The 24901-nt window shown below is 43.1% G+C and overlaps 1 protein-coding gene across 15 annotated transcripts in view; it reads right to left on the bottom strand.

The window, feature by feature from the left end:
* TLCD4 (TLC domain containing 4) overlaps positions 1-24901 on the bottom strand; it is a 117917-nt gene that overhangs the window by 53696 nt on the left and 39320 nt on the right. For 2 of the 15 annotated variants that reach the window (XM_086391346.1, XM_086391358.1), the window contains exon 1: positions 16234-16370. The exons of 5 other annotated variants lie outside the window; for them this stretch is intronic. The gene's annotated coding sequence lies outside the window, so the exon portion shown is untranslated. Of the gene's footprint in view, positions 1-14625; positions 14722-15779; positions 15920-16031; positions 16114-16233; positions 16371-16579; positions 17004-24901 lie in introns of those variants that run through there. 8 more of the 15 variants (XM_086391347.1, XM_086391359.1, XM_086391356.1 and 5 more) reach the window with 6 other exon arrangements.

The following is a 24901-nucleotide window of genomic DNA, read 5'->3' as shown; positions in this document are numbered from 1 at the left end:
TCAGTCTGACTCTTTGCAACCCTACAGATTGCAGCCTTCCAGGCTCCTCTGTCCATGGGATTTTCCAGGCAAGAACACTGGAGTGGGTTGCCATTTCCTGCTGCAGGGGATCTTCCCGACCCAGGGATGGAACCCATGTTTCTTCAGTCTCCTGCATTGGCAGGTGGGTTCTTTACCACTCAGCCACCTGGGAAACCCCACCATCATCCTGAGTGACTTCCTATGTAGAAGACCCAGTTTCCTTAACAACTCAATCCCTTAATCTTTTCTTTCAACCTCTTATTTTGTGTTTGAGTACAGCTGATTGACAATGTTGTGATAGTTTCAGGTGTACAACAGCAACTCAGCCATACGTACACATGTATCCATTCTCCCCCAAACTCCCCTGCAATCCAGGCTGCCACATAACATTGAGCAGAGTTCCCTGTGATATACAGTATGTCTCTTAATCTTCATTTGGAATGGGACTTCACTCATTTGTTTGTCATCTCTTATCCATCACTTTTCTGCCTCCAAAATAATATTTCAAGAATTCTTTGTTGAACTTTCCTTCAAGTGTGCTTAGTATGACAACATTCTCAAGGTCATTGACCTCTCAGCTGTTCCTCAATCCATTAGCCCTTTCCTCTGTTTATGCCCCTCTTTAATCGGCTTAGATCCTAGAGCCCATCATTTCAATAAGTCTTTCTAACATCCCACATTCCCTTTCTATTGCCAAGAGCCGGCAAAACTCCAACGGTGGATATGTCCAACAATTTACACAGTGACAAGCCCCAAACAATCAGAGCACTGTTGGAAAAAGTCATATAACAGAGAAGACTGAGGCTGGTGAGTGTGAAACTACAGAGAGATCAAACAGCTCTCCATCCTGCTCTGCCCTTCCAATGCATTGCCCTTGCCAACCAATCCTTTTATGCACAATTAATTTTCCAAACTGCCCCTCCTCTTTTCAAACCTCCAGCCATACAGCCTCATTTTCAACAAATACCCATCCTACTTCACAGAAGAATAGAAGACAACATATAAAAAGTATGTTGTCACGCTGGGTTGGCGAAAAATGTCATTCAGGTTTTCCCACAGCATCTTATGGAAAAACCTGAATGAACTTTTTGGCCAAACATCAACCATTCAAACTACCCATCTCTCCTCCCTTCTCAAGGCCACCTCTCTCACCTGTACAAGTGAGGCCATCCTCTCTGGTCTTCTTGGGAAACTTTTTTTCCCATTATCCTCTATTCTCTCTTCAACTATTGGTTTCTTAAAAAAGATTTTATTTTATTTAGCTAGTTACTTATTTTTGGCTGCACTGGGTGGTCATTGCTGCCTAGGGGCTCTCTCTAGCTGTGGTGTGTGGGCTTCTCATTGCAGTGGCTTCTTGTAGAACATAGGGTCTAGGTGCATGGGGTTCAATAGTCGCAGCACATGGGTTTAGCTGCTCCACAGCATGTGGGATCTTCCTGGACCAGGGATTGCACTCGTGTTCCCTGCATTGGCAGGCAGAGGCTTAACACCTAGACCCCCAGGGAAAAAAGCCCCTGCTATTGGTTTTTAAACAGGCTCAAGTTCCCAGAAAAAAACAAACTCAATAAACCCACCACCTCTTCTTCATTCTCCTCTTTTCCAGTGTAATCTCTTAACCTTTCCCCTTTCCTCTTCCTAAGGACAAAGTTCTAGAAAGGTTTGTAAATATCGCCATTCCTCAACTCTCTACTCTTCGTTCTCGTTCCCACCCTCGTTACTCCCCTGAAACAGTTCTGCTAACATCAGCAACGGCTTCTGCGTGTGGCCTCTGTTTCCCCTGACACCTCTGCAGCATTAGACGCTATGGGCCACTTTCTCCTTGAAACACTTTCTCCTTCCCTGTTTTTAGACACCACACTTCTTCTGCCCAGAAACTAAGTAATAGAATCCCCTAAGTTTCAGTCCCTGCCTCTCTTCTACTTGATTTCACCTATACCTGCGGCTTTGGTTACCACTTATATGCAGAAAAACCTCAAGTTTAAACTCCACCCTAGGTCGCCCTCTGAGCTCCTGACATAACTGCCTGGCTGTTAATACCACAGAGCTTTTCAAACCCCACTCAGGGCCTGATCTCCAAACTTGCTCCTCCTCTAGGTTCTTCATTTCTTCTGTGAATGGTACCACCATACATTCCCATTTGACAGCCAGAAACCTAGGAATCATCCCTGATAACTTGATTTCCACACCATCCTACTAAGCCACCATATCCTTTCCCTTCCTAAATAACTTTCACAAACACCCATTTTTCTCAACCTGTTATCACCACTTTTCTGGACTGTCTCCAAATTGGTCTCCTTAGGGTGGAAGACAGATTGGAGGACCCCAGGGGAATTAGTTTTAAAAGCTGTCTCTGTTCATACACTTCCTCACATACCCCCAACCTAAAACATTCACTGGGCACCCAGTCCTCTGATGAGGGCTCTGCTCTCCCCAGCTTCAAGAGGCACTTACCCTCACTTGCTTCCCTCCTCAGCCGACGTGGCCTTCTTTCTGTCCCTTAAAGATGCCATGTTCCCTCCAGCCTCAAGGCCTCTGCATAGCCTACCTTCCCACTCCCACCCTGCCCCTCCACTGCCACAATAAGGCTCAGGTCAATCCTCACTTCCTCAGGGAAGCCTTGTTGGAGCAAACCCCCCCTTGTCTGCTTGCATGGCATCACATCCCTCTCTTTTACAGATGCAATTTAAATGAACATCTCTCCCAGTGGAATATGAGCCCCATGAGGGTGGGAAACATGAACATTTCCCCCCACCATGGTGTCCTCTTATCTAACACAGTGCCATGCCACACAGGATGCACTCAACAAATGTCTATGAAATATAATAATGATAACAACAGACATTCATATTCTTACATGTGCTTTGCATTGTAAAATGCAAAGTTACAGGTCCCTCATTTTGCCAGTACAATCAGAACACTGGAAATAAGAATTTTCTAAATTGACAACCTTAGTGTTATAGCGCAGAAGGCAATGGCAACCCACTCCAGTCCTCTTGCCTGGAAAATCCAATGGGCGGAGGAGCCTGGTAGGCTGCAGTCCATGGGGTCGCTAAGAGTCGGACACGACTGAGCAACTTCTCTTTCACTTTTCACTTTCATGCATTGGAGAAGGAAATGGTAACCCATTCCAGTGTTCTTACCTGGGGAATCCCAGGGATGGGGGAGCCTGGTGGGCTGCTGTCTCTGGGGTCGCACAGAGTCGGACATGACTGAAGCGACTTAGCAGCAGCAGTGTTATAGCATGAACACATACTGACTGCAAAAGGATCCTCACCTCCAAACATCCAAAATAAGAGTACCAACACTACAAAACAAACTAATATTGAGCATGTGCCTTAGTCTATTTGTGCTGCTATCACAAAACACTACAGACTGAGAGACTTTAAAATACCATATGTTTATTGCCCACAGTTCTGGGGGGTGAGAAGTGTGATATCAGGGTACCAGCATGATTGGAGAAGGGCCCTCTTCTAGGTCACAGAGTTCATGTGATGGAAGGGGCGAGGAAGCTCTGTGGTATCTCTTTTAAAAGCGTACTAATCCCATTCATGAGGGATCAACCCTCATGACCTAATTACCCCTAAAGACTCCACCTACTATTACCACCACTTTGATGGTTAGGATTTCAACACAAGAATTTTGGTGGGGGAGTCACAAACATTCACACCACAACAGTATGATATTTGGTGTCTATTCCAACCAAGGTGTGACATGTGTTCTCAAGTTTTCAAGAGTACATTTAACTGTAATCTGCACTGTGTTTTCATATTCTTTCCAATTACAGAAGTACTTATTTATCAATTTATCTATCAGTAGCCCTAACATCGGAGAAGGCAATGGCAAGCCACTCCAGTACTCTTGCCTTGAAAATCCCATGGATGGAGGAGCCTGATAGGCTGCAGTCCATGGGGTCGCTACGAGTTGGACGCGACTGAGCGACTTCACTTTCACTTTTCACTTTCACACAATGGAGAAGGCAATGGCAACCCACTCCAGTGTTCTTGCCTGGAGAATCCCAGGGACGGCAGAGCCTGGTGGGCTGCCGTCTATGGGGTCGCACAGAGTCGGACACGACTGAAGCGACTTAGCAGCAGCAGCAGCAGCCCTAACATGTAAAAGTGTTTTAAAAGTCTCTATTAACAAACTGTAAGTCATCTGTAAATGAACACATGACGATAAAAAATGAGATATTCACCAGACCAAACAAATAAAAATCCTACCAAAGAAACACCTGCTCCCCACCCATTCTGGTTTGATTTGCATTTTCATATGGCTGGAACATTGCAATCATCTTTCTCAGTGCTCACGAAATGTCAATAATTAACCAGAGACATTAAAGCCACTTGGTAAAGAATAACTTATCTACTACCCACTACCCACTTTTGACTTTTCATTCATGTAAAAATTTGAGCATCTAATCAAATGTGTACATAGCTTTTGGCTAACTGCAGTCACTGCTTTTGTTATTGTTTTGTTATTATTGCTAATTCTGCATTAAGAACTATATGAAAAAAAAGGTAGGAGAATCTACTTCTTTTTTTTTTTTCTTCTGAGCTCAAGTTTAAGAACCATTAGCACTGGAAAAGTCTAAAACCCCAGCTGCATAAATGTCAACCTAATTTCTATAAATCCTCCAATATTCATGGTATCCCTTTTTAAACTGAAGCAAGTGAAAAGAAATGAAGACTAAACCAGAAAAGGCTAAAGAACCCTATAAGTTACACTCCTTTTCGAGGATATGATGTTACTTAAGATTTAAGAAGGAATTGCTCATTACTATAGAAAAGATTGCTCCATAGTTCTTCCCTGTCAGTTAAGACCCTAAACTTTGAATAAGGGTATCCTTTACATTTTTCCTATACTTACAACTCTTTCTCTTCCTAGAACATATAATAGAATTCAAGTTAAAGAGAAACTGTTTTATTCTGCTGTTACAGAGCTTGGCTATGGTTAATCCCCTGAAACAGGTTTTTGTTTTTTGAATATAGATTGTTTAATGAAAACAAAGGATGAAATATGTAAGGCTACATGTCCATACATTTCTAACTGACCTTTATTACCCCCAAGATTATATGTAATAATTACAATCACAGAGTGTTAGGGCCAGAAGAAGGCTAAATTGTTCCCCAAAACTGGCTATAAGAGCCACCCACTGCCAGGCAAAACATTCAGGGTAATCTATGTCATGACAACTTCTCTGTTGTTCTTATTCAAACATTTTTATTTCATTTTACATTGACTCCTGGCTTGGGATTTGTTTTTATAATGCCTAACAAGAAGTGAGGCTGTAATACAAAAAAGGCCTTCTTTTCCAGCTCCCAACCCACTGAAGAATACTTTCCTTGGGCAATTCAAGAGTATATTTTCCAGGGTCTTAAGGCTCAGTGCATAGATGGCACAATTATTTGATAAATGTTGCTTCCTAGCATCTTACTCCACTCAAAAACTTTCATAAAGAAGTCTGCCTTTTAAACTTATAAGTTCCAACCACAGCCACTAGATTTTGGATAAACCAGAATGCCTTAAGCCAGAAGACAGAAACAATTAGAAGATCACACTAATATAGCATCTGATGCAAGCAAAAAGTAAGGGGTTGGAATTTGAGGACCCATCTTTAAGGAACTCAACATTTCAAACACAATGCACTCCCTGAGCCTTAGATGGGGTCTGTGTGAATAAGAGGCTCTGTAGGTGAAGCAGGGACCAGGTGGGCCCACATAACCTGGGGGACTCTGGGAGAAGAGGCGGTTCTGCATCCCATCTCTCCCGGCTTCTGATGTGCTCATTTTCAGATTTCCACTCTTTCTTTCCTGGAGGGATCACAGCAGGAACCTCTTGGCTTGGGACAACTACTGGCTTCCTGCCAACACTAGGAAATCCAGGAAAAGCTGGACAGAGCAAGTTTTCCAACTGTGTTTTGTTCTTTTCAAAAAAAGAAGAAAGAAAGAAAGAAAAGAAATCACTGGGACACCTGCCAAGCAACCTAGAACTTCAGAATCTAAGGAGACAGGGAGGGCCTTCTCACCTCCAAATTATCCACCTGATTACCCCCGAGGAAGGGCTCAAGATGCAAGAAAGGGACTGTGGCAGGGCTTTGCCTGCCTGCCTGTTTGTCTTCTATTTTTCTCTTGCCTGCTCTCCACAGGAAAAAAGGAGATTGTATTAAATCGGTTTGAGATGTTGAAGAACAACTGGGCAAATTTCTCCCACCTGTTGAGTTCTCGAGCCAAATTAAAGAGATGGGAATACCGGATCACCCCACCTGCCTCCTAAGAAATCTGTATACAGGTTAAGAAGCAACAGCAAGAACTGGACATGCAACAACACACTGGTTCCAAATTGGGAAAGAAGTACATCAAGGCTATATATTGTCACCCTGCTTATTTAACTTCTGTGCAGATTACATCATGCAAAATGCTGGGTTGGATGAAGTACAAGACTGCTGGAAGAAATATCAATAACCTCAGATACGTAGATGATGCCACCCTTCTGGCAGACAGTGAAGAGGAACTGAAGAGCCTCTTGATGAAAGTGAAAGAGGAGACTGAAAAAGTTGGCTTAAAACTCAACATTCAGAAAACTAAGATCATGGCATCCAGTCCCATCACTTGAAGGCAAATAGATAGGGAGACAATGGAAACAGTGACAGACTTTATTTTCTTGGGCTCCAAAATCACTGCAGATGTTGACTGAAGCCACAAAATTAAAAGATGCTTGCTCCTTGGAAGGAAAGCTATGAGCAACCTAGACAGCATATTAAAAAGCAGAGACATTACTTTGCCAACAAAGGTCCATCTAGTCAAAGCTATGGTTTTTCCAGTAGTCATGTATGGATGTGAGATTTGGACCACAGTGAAGGCTGAGCACCAAAGAATTGATGCTTTTGAACTGTGGTGTTGGAGAAGACTCTTGATAGTCCCCTGGACAGCAAGGAGATCCAACCAGTCAATCCTAAAGGAAATCAGTCCTGAATATTCATTGGAAGAACTGATGCTGAAGCTGAAACTCCAATACTTTGGCCACCTGATGCAAAGAGCTGACTCATTTGAAAAGATCCTGATGCTGGGAAAGATTGAAGGCAGGAATAGAAGGGGATGACAGAAGATGAGATGGTTGGATGGCATAACTGACTCGATGGATATGAGTTTGGGCAAGCTCCTGGAGTTGGTGATGGACAAGGAAGCCCAGCATGCTGCAGTCCATGGGGTCACAAAGAGTCAGACACGACTGAGTGACTGAACTGAACTGAGAGAGAGCTAGAATCAAATCCTAATCCTAATATTCATCAAGTGGTCTTGGGCAAGAAGACTATGACCTGCAAGATCTATAAAATGGGGATAAGAGTGCCAAAGGTGCAAGACAGTTATGTGGCAGAAATGAAATGAGTTAAACATGCCTCCCACAGTGCTTGGCACATGCAGCCACTTGCAGCAAGTCATTTAATGATCATAAATTCCTTTGTAATGTGGCATTACCATCCCATCATTCACAGGTATATTGTCCTTGTCTCTGTCCCCTGTGAATGTGAGTTGGCCTTGGCACCTGATGACAGATACAGTAGAGGAGAGGGTTCCAGAGTCTAGGGAAGCCGCCAAAGACCTTGTAGCATCTGCCTTTCACTGTCCTGGGGAGTTGCCCAGAGACTGCCGTGTAAAGAAACCTGTCTGGCCTACTGGAGGATTAGAGGTCATGTGGAGAACTGAGGCTGCCCAGCTGACAGCCAATATGCAATACCAACTACCAGCCATGCTGGTAGGTCCACTCTGGACCTTCCAGCCCAACTGACCCTTCAGCTGAATGCAGACACACTAATGAACCTATAACCAACAGAGTAACTGCTCAACCACCAACCAGAATCAGAAGAAAGAAACTGTCTTAGGTTTGGGAGTGGCTAGCTATTTAGCAATAGATCAAAACACCTCTCAATAAAGGATATCATTTATTACTACCACTCTTTCCTAACTGGAAATGTTTACAACTATCTCTCTGACGGGACCAAGTCACACAGGGACAGGATATTCTGTATCTTAAGCAATGTGATCATTTCCCCCTTCCCTTAACCTAGGGACCCTGAGGTTTGTCTACACCTATGACCTGATTAGGGAATTTGGTGGCTTCAATGAGAAGACAACCAAGGAATTACTAAATTCTCTAAGTGGACCTTTGTCCTGTTACCTAAGAGCCACTTAATCCCTACCCACGGTACTTTGAGAGTGGTTTCTCTTCTTACTTCCTGCCATAACACTGCTGTTGCCTCAAATTGCTCCCAATTGCACTTTTTTCCAATAAACATGGTACTTATCTGACTCAGTATCTGATCTGACACTCTCAGGTAGTCAAAAAATCTAAATGCATTGATGTGTTTCTTTGAACCATTTCACAGATCAGAGAGTTGATGATGTGCAAAACAAATCTGATGTGGCTTCAGGTGAATTCAAGTTTAACATTTATTACAAACCTCATGTTTAAATACAGAAGTAAGTCCTATAAAATACCTAAGCTTGGCCCATAGACTTGGTAACAAAGAACTGTTCTGGGTCACTGTTCATGAGACCAGGCTTAAGTGATTGAGGTTATGGAAGCTCAGATCCAGGTGGTTCAGGAAAGTTGAACTTTCCCCAGCTTTACAAAATAGGATCAAGCGACCCCAGCTTGTAGTTCTCTACTGCCAGAAACATTCATTCTGCAACCTATTAACAATGCTAAGCTTGGTGATGCTCTCAAGGATTCTTGGAACTGTAGCTCTGCCCTTTCTAATTTGTGGAGCTGATCAGTGAGCAAATTACCATCCTTCCTGCATGGACCAAGTGCAGAGTTTTGCTCTTTTTTGTTTTAAAGAAAAACTTTTTCTTCCATCTTTGTCATGGTTCAAATACATCCGTGTCATCGAAAACATCTCACTTCTTGCTTTGTAACTTGCAAGCCTAGTATTCTTGGGTAAGTGAGTTCTACTAAAATTCCACTACATTTAGAACTTCCACTAAGATTATATATCCTCTACTACTTTGCAGGAAAAAAAAAAAAAAAACTGTCCAAGAACAATATCGGATGGCTGTTTTCATTGGACATGTATCCTCTTAAAGCTATTTCTGGATTAAACCCATGAACTTACACCTCACCCTAATGACTTTTCACTGGCAGTGCTAAAGCATAACAGCCCTGGCCAGAACGGAGGAACATGATATGAAAGACATCATAAAGCAAGGGCGCTAGGTTTTATTGTAAGATACCAGGAATGCGGTTGAGTAGGCTGGCCGCTGCAAGTGCAGCATTTTCTTAATGCAAATCCAAAGGAGAAATTTCTTTCACCTCCTCGAATTAGGAATAGATGGGCTTCTCCAATCTGGTTTCTCTTCTGGACACCTTAGAGCTTATTCTGGATTGTTGGCCTCTTCTCTTTGGTTGCTGGAAATCTGATGGCCAGAACTTTCAGGAAGAATAGAACAGCACTTCAAAGTACATTTGCCAGCCTCATTCATACCTCCATCTTATTTTCCTTTCACTTATTTTTCTTACTTATCCTAAGTTCACTTTATCTTGTCGTATTGTGTACATCTTTGTAAGCCTTCCCTAGTCATTTTGGAACAGGGTGGGATATAATTAAAGACATAATAATCAGTGTGTATGCCTAATCCCCCCACTCTAGAGAGAGCGAGCTCTTGTAAGTAAGTGCTGAGCGTTGCCCCACTTTAAAATCCCTATGGTGTCTAGTGTTGTGCTTTTACTGTTCAATAAATATTTGGGGAATTAAATAGCAGAATATGTACATTTTGATAGCATTATGTTACCTGAATTATGAAACAAGCAATCTACTTATGATTTTATCCTTTATCCTCAGAACAAATTCACATGAGTGTGAAGGGATGCACATATAACAGTTTACTTTAGCATTAGTTATCAGAAGCAACCTCAAGGTCCAATGATAGGGACATGGTTAAATACACACGCACAAGACACTATTCCAAGTTATACAGACCCTGAAATGAACAGGAGGGTAAAAAAGAAGGTCCGTCGCATACTACAAAGTGTAAAGGAATGGTAAGCTGTTGCGAAATGATACATTTTCATAAAATACATAGCTGGGCACATTCTGGTATTTGTACAGAAAGAAGGCCTGAAGAGCTACACCCTGCAAACTGATAACTGGCTGAGGCTGGAGGCAAAATGCGGGTGGGATAAGAGCTGGGGGAGGGGGGAAGAAATGAACTTTCATTCTCTGGAACGCTGATTGTAATTTTTTAATAATGTGCAAGTATCACTCTTGTGATTTAAAAATTAAAAACACTGAATAAAACATTTAGAGACTTGAGGCTACAATGCACTCTCAAATTCTCAAAATGCCTAATGTCTTAAGAGTTTGTTGCGAGATACCAAACTGGGATACTCCCAAAACGCTCCCTTTGCTGCAAGCAGCCAGGCCTCCCCTTCCTGCAACGGGGGCCTTCCTCCCTGTAGACTTTATCTTGCCCTGGATTTCTGCACAAAGTATATAAGAAATTGATCTGTTCAGTAACACCCATACAGGTTGTCAAAATACAAAAAGGCAAGAAATCTTTCTCCATCAGAACATAGCTGTAGAATTTATAAGTCCTTTAAACAGCATGTGGGGTTTCCTGGTGGCTCAGTGGTAAAGAATCCAACTGCCAATGCAGGAGACTGGGTTCGATCCCTGTGTCGGGAAGATCCCCTAGAGAAGGAAGTGACAATCCACTCCAGTATTCTTCCCTGGGAAATCCCATGGACAGAGGAACCTGGTGGGCTACAGTCCATGGGGTCGAAAGAGTCAGACATGACTTGGCCACTAAACAACAACAACAAAATAGCATGTAACAAATTATAGAGCACTTAAATTCATAATTGGTTCAATATTTTCACATGTATTAGGGAAAACCATGTTAACTGAGTAACATGAGTATGGGGAAATATGTCCCTAAAAATGAAACACTTTGTAAAGAGGGGTTTTTAATTTGTTCTAAATTTTTTATCAAATGAAAATTCCTTCTTCCTCCTCTTCCACTAAATAAATACCTGCCAAACAAGAGGTCTTCTATACCTTCAAACTGTACTTTTTAAAGGTTTTTTAAAAGCCTATTTGGAGAAAGGCTTTTAAATAAATTAACTTGACGAAGATAGTTTCTCTATGTCCCCCAAATTTTAAAGTTAAATCAAAGTCCCACAAGCATAAATCTACCGATGTACCAGTTACTTCTAAAGTGACCATGGCAGGTCACAGTGAACACTAACATAGCCCAGGCCTGGATCCAATGTGAACTCCAAGCCTGGGCTCCATGGGAACAGTCAGGTAGAGACTATATGTCTGTACCTCACAGATGATGTCAGAGAAACCAAGGTTGAAAGCATTAGACAGATAGCAGAAAGCTGAGAAGAGCTGAAGTCAGACACTGAAAACATCAACTAAGGGAGGAAAGGGTCGTCCCTGGTGGTTCAGTGGTAGAGAATCCGCTGGCCAATGCAGGAGATCAATGGGTTTGATCCTTGGGTCAGGAAGAATCCCCTGGAGAAGGAAATGGCAACCCACTCTACACCAGTATTCTTGCCTGGGAAATCCCACAGACAGAGGAGCCTGGTGGGCTACAGTCCATGGGGTCGCAAAAAAATCAAACATGACTTAGCAACTAAACAACAAGGTAAGAAAATCAAACAAGGCAGAGAGGGGTGAAAGCAAGGATTCAACTAGGCCAGAGTGTAGATGATAAAAGCAAGCAGTAAGCAAGCGACTCGGCTGATCTCTGATACCTATGTACGTCTTCCTCCTGGCTTTGTATTTGTCCACTGGTGAGGGCGTTAGGTGTTGGAGTCAAATGTTAATTATTATAAAAAGGAAATCCAAGGCATGCAGATCACTTCTGCCCTTGATTAAACACCAGGGCAGAGCTAGTGGAAATAGCTCCAAGGTGCTGGCTCACCTATTTCGCCAAAAGCTTTTTTGGCAATCCCAAAGACTGTGAAAATGATCCCAGTTTGATTGTAGATCTTGAAATAGATGTCAAAGGAAGTCTTATAATCTAACCCTTTTATAAAATGCAATGAGAATACTTCTCCAACTTGCTGTGAGGCAAGCAGCCACTTCCTAAGGAGTTTGATCAGCAAATGGGGTTTTGAAACAACACATCTATCCACTGCTTCTGTAAGAACTTCCCAAAGCTGCCTAACCACCCACCCACTACACACTGCGAGGCCCTTTGCTCCCTATCCAGCTGATGAAAGTGACCTAGTCCATCAGCCAACTTGTTCTGAGTCCATTTGCCTTCTTATTTAACCTAAGGAGAGAAACATACTGATCTAAAGACACTACTTTCAAATCTTAGTTTACTCCTTCCACACTTCCTTTTCCCTTAGAACCAGTTGTTTTGCTTTGAAGCAGACAGAACTGGTATGAAGTTCTACTTTTGCACCTTCCCATCCAGCTGCCCTCCATTAACATGAGTCTGGTGTCTATCAGATAGAGATGAGCTCCCATACTCCCCCTGTATCCTTCTGGTCCAGAGATCTCCCAACCACGTCTATACATCCCTACCCTCTCTAGTATCTCCAAGCCCAATGCCCTGCCCACTCCACTGCAACCTGCTTTTCCATCCATTAGACAAATGGTTTCCAAATAGTGGACTGTGATCCATTAATAGTTAATGAGTTTTTCAGAACACAGAATAGAAACAGAAACGTGTGCTCAGTTGCTCAGTTGTGCCTGACTGACTCCATGGAATTTTCCAGGCAAGAATACTGGAGAGGGTTGCCATTTCCTATTCCATGGGATCTTCCCAGCCCAAGGATCAAACCTGTGTCTCTTGCATCTCCTGCACTGGCAGGCAGATTCTTTACCACTAGTGGCACCTGGGAAATCCTGTTCTTCCATCCATTAGACAAATGGTTTCCAAATAGTGGACTGTGATCCAATAATAGTTGATGAGTTTTTCAGGACACAGAATAGAAACAGAAATAGAGTAGAAATAGAAACGAAAATAGAAGCAATACTCAGTAAGGGTACATATTGCTTCATGAAACCTGTTTCACATACACATACACTTACTCATGTCCTAAGTCAATGTGAAAATTGTACTGCTCATTTTGTACTGTGTTGTAATCCAAAAATGCCTGAAACAAGCCTTTGTCCATCTAGTCAGACCCCACCCCCCTTGCTGCTGGGCCCGCTGCGACTGCTTTCTCCATGCCGGCCCCAAGCTCTGAACAGACTGCCAGCTGTCTTCTTCATCGGCTGTTTGCACAAACCTTGGCCTTTTACAGTGACTCACAAGCTCCTTCTCATCCAGCCAGGGACTGCCTTCTCCTTGATCAGACCAATGTTCACACACACCTTTGGTATTCTAGGCCCTCTTTTCAGGTCTGGGATCTGCTAGCAATATCTCCAACTGTTTCACTATGAATAACAAACCCAGAGCAGCAGGACTCCATTTCTTTGTATGCTACCTTTCATCTCCAATGAGGAAAAAAACATCACCAAAGTCACTCTTGAAATAACCTTAGATTTTCTTACAAAAGTAACCTCACTTTCCTGATGTAATGTGTTCCCTGGTGTAACACATACAGTGCCTGATACCAATGCCAGGTGACTACAGCTCACTCCTCCTGTTGAATTAAAGTCTGTCTCCCATCCTTGAGAACAGATGGCTAGCCCACCTCCATGTTGCTATCTTCTTCCTCTCACAAAGCAAATGGAAGGAGAGAAAGCATCACCAGGTGACCGTGGGAGCGTGGGCCTCCTTTCCTCTCTCAAGGGCGAGGGCACAAGCTGTCCAGCACAACGCCACCCTGGGCCTGCCCTCTCTTGTCCAAGTGCCCACAGTTCTCACAGAGACAATTCACGCATTATCTTCCTCGACAGAAAAACTCATTCTCTGTAATCCTCCTGTAGATCATCCAGTTTACTTTTCTCAATCAAACTAGGTATCCCACTTTATAGCCTTCCAAGAGATAACAAAGCCAGATGAGTCCTTCATCTGTAGGATGTGGGACATTCGTTTGAGAAGAAGGGTGCACAGAGACACTGAGGTCTGAAGGTTTCTTGTGAAGCAAACTGCTCGGTTTCCTTTCCCACATGCAAGGCCAGCTTTGAGGGAGGATCATACATGTGGGACGTCAGTTTGAGCACCAAGGGAGGGGGTGAACAGGTCTGAGAACTGCAGGACAGCTGTGCTAGGCTTGGAAGGGCAAGAAACACTCGCAAAGTGAAAGGGAGAAAGGGTAAGTCACATCTAGGGCACATTCCAGAATTCTCCTTGCTGCCCCACAACCCCCTCTCCATGACCCGGCCCTTTTCCCATTTCTCAGTCAGGAATCCAGAGCTCCCTTACCATCTCTCTGGTCACCTGGTTTTGGGGAGGGTGGGCCCTCCAGCCCCTCCCAAATCGTCCCTTCCTCCTCCCCTACTCCTAGCTGAAGAAGCTCTGAATCAATCTAGTCCTGAATTAGATTTCTGATGGCTCCCTGCCCGAGGCCTCTGTTTATCTTGCTCATCAAATGAATCTCTCTCGGATGGAGATTTTAGAAAATCAAAGAAAAGACAGGCCAAACTCTTGAATCCACATTCTAGGGTCTACGTGGAAGACTTGCTTTTTAGGAACTTACTATAAAGTTTCAGCCCCTTGATCCCTGCCATTCCTAGGGACTGCTAAGCATACAGCTTGAGTTGCAAAGAGTCATTTTTCTTTCCAGCAAGATAAAGAAGGCTAAGGGTGAAAGGAACAAGAACAGAAAGTTAAACAGTGTAAAAAATCACTACTGACTGAGCAGCATGGTTTGCAGCATCTGCCCTTAGGTGTGCAAGATCACACAATAAGGATTCAAACTCTGGAGGGAGGTAATGTGGCAAAAAGGAGTTGCAGGGGTAAGGAGAAATAAAGCAGGCTCAAAATATACTAACCTCAGGATCACCTTACAGCACAGGAGGGAGGATGCAAGTAAACTAAAATCCATGCTTCCTCAAAGGAATCTTGCAAATTTTCTAGTGTTGCAAGAGTCTGCTTTTCTAATACAGTTTCACCAATTTAAGGACAGATAAACAAGGAGAAAATTCTCTACTTCACACAGCTCAGTTAAAAAGGGACTGGGATTCTGTAATATATTATCTTAACTGGCTACATAAAGATGAGGCTGCATTCCAAACTATACCCTGCTGGGCTCACACAGCAGTATCTCACTTAAAACACACAATCTAAGATCCATTTTTCTCAGCTCCATTTATGACTGGGTGAAGATTTTATTAAAGTGACGGGTTTTTTTTTCCCCCTACTTCACATACCGACTCATAACATCCTCACAGACTCTTCCAACTTGTCCCCAAACTGGAATCAGATTCATTTAAACATTATCAAAGATCACTCTTTAAGGATAATTTTATAATTTCGTATAAAAATGTGTACTACATTCACACTTAGAATGTGTACAACTAAGAAAACACTGGCCATCAACAGCGACCCTTTCATGAACATAGACAACTTAAAGTGCCTTCACGAAGGGCCATAGGAAAATGCTAGCATTTCGGGTCCCATTTCATAGCTGGGTAAACGGAGGCACTTAGTTTAATAAACTTGCTCCGGGATATAATGGTAGAGCTGGAAATAGAAACCAATTTCTCCCTCTGACTTTGACCCCAGTCCCTCTCCCACTAGACTCTTCAGCACTCGCTGACTAAAAATGGGACCCACTTGAGAACTGCAAGGGTAAATGAAAGCTTCTTGTTTTATTTAGTAGCGGGGAGGTGAGAGTCCGGGGAGACTTACCTACTTGATGCACCTGATCTCGTGTACTGGCCTCTAACAAGAAAGCTTTCCATGGATGCCCAAACACCTGCCCCTTTGAGCTGAGACCCCAAGGCACCGCCAGGCAGCCCCAAGCAGCCCAAATCACACCGCCCGGGAAACGCGACTGGAACGCGGGGCGTCCGGGCGACGCGGGGGCCGCGGGCCCGGGGACACCATCTGTGCCCAGAGCGGCCCGCCGCGCCGGGATGATGCTGCGCCGGTCGCACACACCTGCTGGAGCCCTCCCTGGAACCCCCGGCCGCCTCCTGCGCGGGGGACTCCCACCCAGCCTCCGGGCGCCTGAGCCCTCGGCCTCACTAGGCCGGGGGCGGGAAGCCGCGGAGCCCCTCCCGCGGGCTGCGCTCCGCGACGCGGAGAGCCGCTGGGCAAAGCGAGCCCGCCCTCCTTCCGAACCCTCTCCAAACCGCGTCACCTGTGCCGGGTCCCGGGGCGACTCGCGCGCGGGCGGCAGTGAGCCGGGCCGGGAGTGGGCGGCGGGTGGTTACAGGAGCCTGGTCATCCGGCCCGGCCCGAGGGCTGGCGCCGGCCAGAGCCGTCCCGCGAGATGCTCGGCGGGAGCCAGGGGAGCCTTGGGCTCCGGGCCGCTGGAACAGCAGCGGAGGCTACTGCTGCCGCCGCGGCCGCCCGGACTGCGGGCTCGAGTTACCGCAGAGCGTCTCCTTAAAGGGGCCGCGGCGCTCGGGCTACGGCTACGGCTCCCCGCGACTCCGACCCCCGGCCAAAGAGGGCGGGGCCCCGAGGCGGGCGGTGGGGCCGACCTTTGGGTGATGGAACTTGGGTCCCGGAAAGAGCTCAAAAACGGGAGGCGGGCTGCGATGGGATTCTGCAAGAGCACACCTCGCTTGAAACAGTGTTCGGTTCCGCGTCTTTCCGAAGCAAGTAACAGAACTAGCAAGTGGGGCTACGGTCTGAGTCCGTTCTCGCAGCGGTCAGTACCTGGGCTCGCCACTTAACCAACATTGTTTTCAGATTATAAATTTATGTTCTGCTTTAGTTGTCCAGATTCTGCGTGAATGAAGCCCATGGTTTGACGATCAGAAAGGAGGTGAAAGGGCAATTGCTGATTTTCCTGCCACGTCGCGTTCCTCGCCGTTTCCGTTTGGGGCTGCAGGTGCGTTCCAAACTGGGTAGGGGGCGTTTGTGGAAAAGGCCAGTGCTTTGGAAGCCGCCTCCTCTGGAATCCAAGAAAAACACCTCCTCCATGCGGAGTCCCTCTGCTGTCAGGGCAGGGAAGTAGGATTTGGAATTCTAGGGGGAGCTAACTGAGAAGTTTGCCAATAAACAGTAGCTCTTCTGATTTGCTAAATATGGCCTCAGAAACTTCCAAGTGTCCTGGATCAACACGATAAAATTGTTTTGAATAAAACAATAATAAATACATTCTGGTTGTTATAATTTGCACACCAAAAAAAATCACAAATACATTTTTTTAGAAAGAGCCTCACTGAGGCGCAATTTCTTCATCTTTTAGTATAATCGGGATAATAATTCATAGACACCTCTGAAGTGTCTAGCTAAATGGACTGCAGACTGACATAGAAAAGACAGAAACCTGCCCTGCAGTCAAACAGGGAAGATCTTGCAGGCCCCCAGTACACATTTCACCTTTTCTCTCTAAGGCTCTAGGGACACACCCGCGCACCAATGCCCTTTGACTACAACGTGTCCCGTCACAGTTGTTTCACAATGTGCACAGCCCTTGACGACTTTTTTTGCCCCATACGCACACGGGTATTTCATAACTATCCACAGGCAGGATGGTTGTGCACACCTGTGCGATCAGCCCTGCCAGTACAGAGGACACCTATCATCTCAGGAATCTGCATTAACACTACTCCTCCAGACTCTGTCCTGTGCTTGTCTTCAGTGACATGACAGTTGCTCTGCCCTTTCCTGATAAACACACCATGATTATCTTTGATATGCATATTCTCTAACACCATAGCAGGAGCCAACGCCATCTAAACCTGCAGAAATCCAGTATCCTCTAGTCCCCCCATACTCCTTCATGTTAAGCCTCTACTGATGCATCATCAAATCTGCAGGATTGTTTATAGAGAGCATGTAAGTGAATACATCAACGACAAGGCCTGAGATATGAGAGGAATTCAGTAAATACTAGTTGAATTTTTAAGCTTTTAAACTAATTAAAACTCAATGACCTTCAGGAGGTAGAAGAATACATTAACTAGTTTTCCTCAAAGTTTTAATGCAGCTTAATTTCTTCAAAAATATCCATTTCACTATTTACATTTAGATCTTTAATTGCTATTCTTAACTTTTTTTTTAACCAATACTATTTTTTCAAGGACAGTTCCCCCAAATTCTGTCTTTACCACCCTGAAGTTTTTCTGCATTTTGAATATGAGGTTGCAAAGCTGGATTGCACATTTTATATTTTTGTTCACTGAAACAGTTCCAAGAAACAGTTCCGAGAAATGAAATTATCCATCCACACTGAAAAAAAAAAGAAAAATAAATAATACTGAAATTCTTTTCAGATAAATTTTCCTGATAAATTTGTTTCCAAAAATTCCTAAACTTCTAATTAGAGCCAATTGTTTGGAAAACTGAGACCAAAGGCTGTTTCTTCCTGAAATAACAAGATAATTAAAGCAAAAGTACTTTGGGGGAGACTTCCTCAATTCTCCATTCTGCTCTGTTAGTGAAGATAAAACCAAATGGCACCAAACATTTTGATCAGAAAAGTTGAGTTAGTCAGTAATGACTATTCCCACCTACAGGTTTTCTCTTAATTGGTAGTTTTAGTGTATTAAGACTTTTGTGTAAGGTTTTTTGTACTTTCATTTCTTTTTCAGAATTTTTCAAGAAGAAACTATTTCAGGATATTAAGAGTGGTTATCTCTGGGTGGATGAGATTCTGTCTTGTATTCTTTTTGTTTCTCTTATTTTATGAAATTTTCTTCCCATTATATATATATATGTCTTACTTTGTTTGAATTTTTGTTTTTAATGAAAGTAATACATTTAAGTGAAAATTCAAGTGGTTCTTAAAGGCTTTAAACAAAAAATACCCAAGAGTTCTATCAGTCCCCTAACCAGCTTCTCCACCACCTAGCTTCACCCCCTTAGAACACCTCGCTTCACCCCATTTCCACACAACCTGCTAGGTGTTCTACATTTCCTAAATGATAAACCTATACCCAGGTTTCTTGATTTTCAGTTTTAGACTTTAGTTATTGACTTCTTGTCATATATTTGAGGATTTTTAGCTCCTATCCACACCACCACTCACTTTGTCCCCAACTTTCCTTCTAACATAGACACATCACAACTCTCATTCGAGTCAGTAATTAAGGTTTATATCATCTTGAAAATATACTGGTCAATACAGGGTATTGCTGAATCAAGTAAGGTACCAGGATAATGCTTTCTTGAAAACCTCTTGCTTTTTCTGGAGTTAAATGCTTTGTTTTTTCACATTTAAAAAATGTATCTAATCTAACCTGAATTTTACCCATGTGCTTCTACACATCTATCAAATGCCATCAACATTATCTTCTAATGCCCAAATACATGACTTGTTGTTTATTCTCTTACATTGCTAAAGCACAGACTCCAGTCACTTACTCAGAAGGGGTGCATGGAAGGTAAATTTTTAGAGGGCTTGACTGTTTGAAAATGTCTCTTTTCTATTCTCATCCTTGACTGATCATTTGGATAAGTTGCAGATCATTTTCCCTTTGCTTTTTAAGAGAATCGTTCCATTGTCTTTTAACTCCAGCATTGCCGTTGAAATATCTAATACCTTTCAAGTTCCCATTTCTCTGTATCTGACCTATTTTTCCTTCTAGAATCTTCCCATTGTCTCTAGCAGTCTGAAAGTTCACAGTGGTGTGCCTTAGAATGTTTCTATTTTCATTGATTGTGCTAGATACTCAAGGGTTCTTTTGACTTTATCTGTATTTTTTCCCTTTCATTATTTCTTTGCTAATTTCCTCCCTCCCATTTTCTCTGTTCTCCCTTTGTGAATTATTGTTAGTAGGATATTGGGACTTCAACTTGTTATTCAGTCACTCAGTCGTGTCTGACTCTTTGTGACACCATGGACTGCAGCACACCAGGCTTCCCTGTCCTTCACCAACTCCTGGAGCTTCCTCAAACTCAGGTCCATCGAGTTGGTGATGCCATCCAACCATCTCATCCTCTGTCATCCCCTTCTCCTCCTGCCTTCAATCTTTCCCAGCATCACAGTCTTTTCTAATGAGTTGGCTCTTTATATCAGATAGCCAAAGTACTGGAGCTTCAGCTTCAGCATCAGTCCTTCTAATTAATATTCAGGATTGATTTCCTTTAGGACTGACTGGTTTGATCTCCTTGCAGTCCAAGGGACTCTAGAGAGTCTTCTCCAACACCACAGTTCAAAAGCATCAGTTCTTCAGCACTCAGCTTTCTTTATTAAAGTCTGTCACTGTTTCCCCATCTATTTGCCATTAAGTGATGGGACCAGATTCGTTTTTTGAATGTTGAGTTTTAAGCCAACTTTTTCACTCTCCTCTTTCACTTTCATTAAGAGGCTCTTTAGTTCCTCTTCACTTTCTGCCATAAGGATGGTATCATCTGCATATCTAAGGTTACTGATATTTCTCCCAGCAATCTTGATTCCAGCTTGTGCTTCATCCAGCCTGGCATCTCGTATGATGTACTCTTCATGTAAGCTAAATAAGCAGGGTGACAATATACAGCCTTGACGTACCCCTTTCCCAATTTGGAACAAGTCCATTGTTCCATGTCTGGTTCTAACTGTTGCTTTTTGACCTGCATACAGGTTTGTCAAGAGGCAGGTTCAGTGGTCTGATATTCCCATCTCTTGAAGAATTTTCCACAGTTTGTTGTGATCCACACAGTCAAAGGTGTTAGTGTAGTCAATGAAGCAGATATTTTTTCTGGAATTCCCTTGCTTTTTCTATGATCCAACAGATGTTGGCAATTTGATCTCTGGTTCCTCTGCCTTTTCTAAATCCAGATTGAACATCTAGAAGTTCTCAGTTCACATACTGTTGGGAGCCTGGCTTGGAGAATTTTGAGCATTACTTTGCTTCCATGGGAAATGAGTGCAATTGTGCAGTAGTTTGACCATATTTTGCCATTGCCCTTCTTTGGGATTGGAATGAAAACTGACCTTGTTCAGTCCTGTGGCCACTGCTGAGTTTTCCATATAATGGGACTTTAATATTATTCTCTAAATTTTTGTCCTTTTATTTTATTGATCATCTGTTCATCTTTCTTTTCTACTGTGTAAGACAGGGGTTCTAAATTGGGAAGAGGGAGAGTTGGTTCTCCCCACCTCACCCCAGCCATTTGGCAATGTCTGGTGATATATTTGTTGGTCACCACAGGGTAAGGGGCATGCACTGGCATCTAGTAAGTATAGGCCAGGGAGGCTGCTAACCATGTTAGAATGCACAGGAGAGCCTCCCACAACAAAGAATTTCCAGCCCACATGTTAGTCATGCCAAGATTGAGAAATTCTGGATAAGGAGAATTACTTAACTTTATCTTCCAACCTTCTAAAGTTTCTAGTTCAAACATATTTTTCTTTCCCATTCTCTGATTAGCTCTTTCATTATGGGAACTCTCCATCCAAAAAAACAAAAAACTCTCTCTCTCTCTCTCTCTCTCTCTATATATATATATATATATATTCCCATTTCACAGAAGGATTGTGTTGGTAGTGGTACAGTGGTAGAATGCAGGCTAGCTGTGTGAAGTATGGACTTACTGGTCCAAGAGCTTTGTTAACAACCTTCAGCAACCTCCCTTTTTCAGGTTTTTACCTCACCCTTGCCCTCTGTGTTACACTGTACCTCCAAATGCTAAGCACTTAGGTTACCCCTCTTCCATTTTTCCAAGTCAATTACAGTTGGTCTGCCATTTCTGTGGATGTACAACCCAGGTGTAGGGAGGGCAGACTGTTGACTGTTTTTGTTGTTGTTCAGTCACTCAGTCGTGTCTGACTCTTTGAACCCCATGGACTGTGTATGACAAACTCCCCTGTCCTCCACTATCTCCAGGAGTTTGCTCAAATTCATATCCATTGAGTTGGTGACACTATTTAACAATCTCATCTTCTGTTGCCTTCTTCTCCTTTTACCCTCAGTCTTTTCCAGCACCAGGGTCTTTTCCAGTGAGTTAGCTCTTTGCATCAGGTGGCCAAAGTACTGGAGCTACAGCATCAGTCCTTCCAATGCATATTCAGGGTTCATTTCCTTTAGGTTGATTGGTTTGATCTCCTTGCAATCCAAGGGACTTTTAAGAGTTTTCTCCCAGCACCACAATTTGAAAGCATCAATTCTTTAGTGTTCAGCCCTCTTTATGGTCCAACTCTCACATCCATAAGTGACTACTAGAAAAACCATAGCTTTGACTATATGGACCTTTGTCGGCAAAGTGATGTCTCTGCTTCTTAATATGCTGTATAGGTTTGTCACAGCTCTCCTTGAAAGGAGCAAGTGTCTTTTAATTTCAAGGGTGCAGTCACTGTCTGCAGTGATTTTAGAGCCCAAGAAAATAATATCTGTCACTGCTTCCACTTTTCCCCTTCTATTTGCCATGAAGTGAGGGACTGGATGCCATGACCTTGTTTTTGAATGTTGAGTTTTAAGCCAGCTTTTTCACTCTCCTTTCCCACCCTTATCAAGAGGTTCTTTAGTTCTTTTTCACTTTCTACCATTAGCATGGTATCATCTGCATATCTGAGGTTGTTGATATTTCTCCCAGCAAACTGGATTCCAGCTTATGACTCATCCAACCAAGCCTTTCAGATGATGTACTCCACATAGAAGTTAAATAGGCAAATCAGCCTTGTTGTACTCTTTTCCCAATTTTGAACCAATCGGTTTTTCCGTCTGGTTATAACTGTTGCTTCCTGACCCGCATACAGGCTTCTCAGAGTAATATGGTCTGGTATTTCTATCTCTTTAAGATTTTTCCACAGTTTGTTCTGATCCACGCAGTCAAAAGCTTTAGCATAGTCAATGAAGCAGATGTTTTTCTGGAATTCCCTCACTTTATGATCCAATGGATGTTAGCAATTTGATCTTTGGTTCCTCTGTCCTCCTAAACCTAGCTTGTACATCTGGAAGTTCTCAGTTCACATACTGCTGAAGCCTAGCCCAAAGGATTTTGAGCATAACTTTACCAGCATATGAAATGAGTACAACTCTACAACATTTTTAACATTCTTTTGCATTGCTCTTATTTGGGATTGGAATGAAAACTGACCTTGTCCAGTCCTGTGGCCACTGCTGAGTTTCCCAAATTTGCTGGTATATTGAGTGCAGCACTTTAACAGCATCATCTTTTAGGATCTGAAATAGCTCAGCTGAAATTACATCACCCCACTAGCTTTGTTTGTAGCAATGCTTCCTAAGGCCCACTTGATTTCACATTCCAGGATGTCTGGCTCTAGATGAGTAACCATCCCTTGTGGTTATCCAGGTCATTAAGACCTTTTTGGTATAGTTCTTCTCTGTATTCTTGCCATCTCAATCTCTTCTGCTTCTATTAGATCCTTGCTCTTTCTGTCATTTATCATGCCCATCCTTGTATGAAATGTTCCCTTGATATCTCCAATTTTCTTCAAGAGATGGCTAGTCTTTCCCATCTTATTATTTTCCTCTATTTCTTTGCATTGTTCATTTAAGAAGGCCTTCTTATCTCTCCTTGCTATTCTTTGGAACTCTGCATTCAGATGGGTACATCTTTCCCTTGCTCCCTTGTGTTTTGCTTCTCTTCTTTCCTCAGCTATTTTAAAGCCTTCTCAGACAACCACTTTGCTTTCTTGCATTTTTTTTCCCCTTGGAGATAATTTTGGTCACTACTTCCTATACAGTGTTACAAACCTCCATCCATAGTTCTTCAGGCACTCTATCAGATCTAATCCCTTGAATCTATTTGTCATTTCCACTATAAAATCGTAAGGGATATGATTTAGGTCATACCTGAATGGCCTAGTACTTTTTCCTACTTTCTTCAATTTAAGCCTGAATTTTGCAATAAGGAGCTCATGATCTGAAACACAGTCAGTTCCAGGTCTTGTTTTTGCTGATTGTATAGCACGTCTCTATCTTTGGCTACAAAGAATATAATCAATTTGATTTCGGTATTTACCATGTGGTGATGTTGATGCATAGAGTCATCTCTAGTGTTGTTGGAAGAGGGTGTTTGCTATGACCAGTGTGTACTTTTGCCCTGGTTCATTTTCTACTTCAGGGCCAAATTTGCCTATTATACCAGGTATCTGTTGACTTCCTTCTTTTGCATTTCAGTCCCCTAGGATGAAAAAGGTATCTTTTTTGGTGTTCATTCTAGAAGGTCTCGTAGGTCTATATAGAACCAGTCAACTTCAGTTTCTTTGGCATTAGTGTTTGGGGCATAGGCCTGGATTACTGTGATACTGAATGGTTTGACCTGAAAACAAACTGAGATCATTCTGTCATTTTTGAGACTGCACCCAAGTACTTCATTTCAGACTTTTGGTGACTATGAGGGCTATTCCATTTCTTCTAAGGGATTCTTGCCCACAGTAGTAGATATAATAGTCATCTGATTTAAATTCATCCATTCCTGTCCAATTTAGTTCACTCATTCCTTAGATGTCAATGTTCTATTTTGCCATCTCCTGCTTGACCAGGCCCAATTTATCTTGATTCATGTATCGAACATTCCAGGTTCCTAGGTAATATTGTTCTTTACAGCACTGGACTTCACTTTCACCACCAGACACATCCACAACTGAGCATCGATTCAGCTTTGGCCCAGCCATTTTATTCTTACTGGAGCTATTAACAACTGCCCTCCGTTCTTCCCCAGTAGCATACTGGACACCTTCCAACCTGGGAGGCCCACCTTCCAGTGTCGTATCTTTTTGTCTCTTCATACTGTTCATGGGGTTCTTGAGGCAGCAGTACTGGAGTGGTTTGCCTTTTCTTCCTCCAGTTCTGTCATAATTCTTCACTATGATCCTCTTTGGGTGGCCCTGCACGGCATGGCTCATGGGTTCGTTGAGTTATGCAAGCCCCTTCGCCACGACAAGGCTGTGATCCATGAAGGGGCTC

The sequence above is a fragment of the Bos grunniens genome, chromosome 3 (assembly GCF_055505025.1).
Source record: "Bos grunniens cultivar Pamir isolate PY7600 chromosome 3, Bosgru_T2T1.0, whole genome shotgun sequence".
NCBI lineage: Eukaryota > Metazoa > Chordata > Mammalia > Artiodactyla > Bovidae > Bos > Bos grunniens.
Note: the sequence above shows the minus strand (reverse complement) of the source record. Positions and strands in the feature narration are given on the sequence as shown.